The sequence below is a fragment of the Apaloderma vittatum genome, unplaced genomic scaffold, assembly GCF_000703405.1.
Source record: "Apaloderma vittatum isolate BGI_N311 unplaced genomic scaffold, ASM70340v1 scaffold7290, whole genome shotgun sequence".
Classification (NCBI taxonomy): Eukaryota; Metazoa; Chordata; class Aves; order Trogoniformes; family Trogonidae; genus Apaloderma; species Apaloderma vittatum.
Genome location: NW_009693966.1, coordinates 1 through 3,365, shown reverse-complemented (window position 1 = coordinate 3,365; position 3,365 = coordinate 1).

Sequence of the window (3,365 nt, the reverse complement as noted above, 5' to 3'; positions counted from 1 at the left end):
AGGAATGCATTTAGCACACAGCCAGAACGTAGCCAGAGTGACATGACTAGCGCAGGTCTGCCTATGCAATGATGCGGCACCCAAATTTTAGCAACGTAATGGGGAAAAAAGTTTTCAGGTCACAGCACAAAAGTGTGTGAGCCAACAGGCAGTTGGCTACCTGGGTTACTTGATGAGCTAGATCTAGCTTACACACCTTTTCCAAACATCACATTTTTTCAAAAAAAAAAATAACAACATCCTACTGTTAATAGTATACAAAGGTTGGATTGGAGAATAGCAATAAAGAAGTGAAGCCATTCTGGAATACCTGAAGACATGTGCATAACTAAGTATGGAATAACACAAACATTTACTCCATTTTTCATTTCAAATTGTCCTAACACATGAACCTGTAAAACACCTGATCCCATTTAAAATAAAAGCACCTGGAAAGACTACTATAGATAGTGAATAATGCCTTTTAAGGCCTTTAAATGATACCTATGAATAAAAATGAATAAAAAGCAATGAGTTTGCAAACAAACATAAGAATGTGTGTGCGTATAATTTACATGTTTTAAAAATAATAAATAAGAAGACCTGAAATCATCACTTGCAACAGCTGTCAGAAAAACCTGGAAGCATTATGTTATGTATTGACTTAAGTCACCAAACTACATCCACCTTGCATTGAAGGTTAGTTCAGAAAAAGCAGCCCATGCTACTAACTCTTAGAGAGGACTTGCATTGCTTTTCTGGTACTGAAACCTAACCTTCATATACGCTGGCCTAATTTGAAGGCCGATACATTACGTAAATTCAGCTGAGATACTACAAAAGTCCAAGTGCTACCCTTTGTTTAAGTGATTTACAGAACAGCAAAGAAAGGGATGTCAGAACTGAGCAGATAATATGCATTTCAGGGTTGAAGTGATTCTGAAGGGCTTCTCTGTAGCTTTGATGTCAAATACAGTATCTAAATATTTTTGTTTCAAGAAGCTTACAAATGGAATGGTCTAAACTAATCCAAAGAGACTATTTTACTAATTATAATGCTACTACTAAGTTATAGTATTGTTATATTTATTAAGTCTAAGCACAGTAATCATAGTAATAGTTACTAGCACTATGAAGAAACACTGCTAAGAGGATGAGTAAATTTAGCTTTTTTTGACTTCTGGTATCTACTGTTAAATGTTTGGGCTAATTAAGCTTCTGAAAGGTTTTTCAGAAAAGGAACACCAAAACTGCTCTCAAAAGCCCCTGCTGACTGTAACATGCCTATGTTTAGACAGTATGTATACACCACTCTGCAGATGAGCAAATTAATTCATAAGCATTACATTCCTATTTTACACGAAGGAAAAGAAAAATCTGTAGATGTTTCAGCAACTATCGAAATGATTTATTTTTATTCTCTAAGTAATGACTAAGTACACTGAAGGAAATGTAGGAGGTTAAATGCTGTTGCCTCACACAGACAGCAATTCTGCACCATTCAGGAAATCTAGTCCATGTGGCTCCTTTGCCATATGCTGCTGTCCCTGATGTATATAGCAAATGTGATTATTTTGGAAATTAAGTTTTAACTTGGGTCACAGTCTTGAAAAGACTTATGTAAGATATGCTACCAAAAGTCCTGTAGGATTTTGACTGTTGACAGTTTTTAAAGCATGAGTAGCTCTGTAAAGAAGAGAAATAAAAAGACTTCAGCAACACAGAAGAAAAAAAATTATCCAAACAGGTCAAAATACTGTAACATTTAAGAATCTCTAATTTGAAAAGCTTTATCACTTGTATTATTTTAATTAAACTAATTAATGGTGTCATAATTAAGCAAACAAGAATCTATGCATGACACATTCTCTGTCTTAAAAAAATCCAACCAAACAAACCCCAGCAAATAATGTATTTAAATAACCTGAAATGAAACATCACCAAAATGAGACTAGAGAGTAGGGGCTTTGAGAATTTGCACTACTAACATTTTTTTCCTTCTTATGGAGGGGAATTCCTGTCAAGGTTTCTTGAAAGACCTCATCCTATCTAAATGGTATTCTCCGGGAACCAGCTACTGGTGAAGCAGTCAAGCCAAAGATAAATGGATAGAAGGACACTGAAAATCACTGTGCATAGATATTTAAATGTAATGTATGTACCTGCTTGTCAAAAAGCCTGTAACTTCCACGGTAAAGTTTTGGAGTGCTCCATCAGGGAAAACATAAAACTAAAACTGCGTGCACGTTTCCCACTTTTGGGCCAAGTGCTCTAAACTAACTACTTTACATAAGGCAACATAAAAGACAGTAGCTTCTCATCAATTATGTTTTAAAATAGTTTCCAGAAAGGAATCCATCTGAAATTCCCTGTTTCTTTGTTTGCCATCACCACTAGTAATTTTGAACTAGATTTCCAGTTTCAATCAAAGTTTACAGAGAAAAGCATGTTTTAAAAAGAGAAAATGAAGAAAGAAAAAAAAATCACAAACTTGTCAGCCATATATAGAATATCCTTCCTTGGTGAAATAAAGCAGTAAGAACTCCATCTCCTACTCATTGTATGAGTCCTGCACTTCAGCCACAACAACCTCCAGCAGTGCTACACGCTTGGGGAGGAGTGGCTGGAGAGCTGCCTAGCAAGAATGAAGCTGGGAGTGTTGGTGAACATCTGGCTGAACACGAGCCAGCAGTGTGTCCAGTGGCCAATGGCATCCTGGCCCGGATCCAGGAATAGCGTTGACAGCAAGAGTAGGGAGGTGATCATTCCCCTGAACTCGACACTGGTGAGGCCTCACCTCGAGTACTATGCCCAGTTTTGGGACCCTCACTACAAGAGAGACATCGAGGTGCTGGAAAGGGTTGAGGTGGGCTACCAAGCTGATTAAGGATTTCAAGCATGTGTCCTATGAGGAAGGGCTGAGGGATCTGGGGCTGTTTAGCCTACAGGAGACTGAGGGGAGACTGTATTGCTCTCTACAACTACTTGAAAGGAGGCTGTAGTGAGGCGGAGGTTGGTCTGTTCTCCCCAGTGGCAAATGATAAGACAAGGAGATATGGCCTTAAGTTGTGCCAGAGGCGGTTCAGGTTGGACATTAGGAAGAATTTCTCTACTGAAAGGGTGGTCAGGCATTGGAACAACCTGCCCAGGGAGGTGGCTGAGTTGCCATCCCTGGAGATGTTTAAGAGATGGGTGGATGTTGTGCTGAGGGACACAGTTTAGTGGTGTTGATAGGGCTAGGAAAATGTTGGAGAAAAAAAACGAGACTGCTCTGTGATTCTGTGTTGCAGACAATAGCAAACGCAGACTGCACAACGAACTAAAACACATAACTTTTGATCAGCCACTGTATATAATTGTGTCCTGGGTTTGAGCTAAAACCCAGT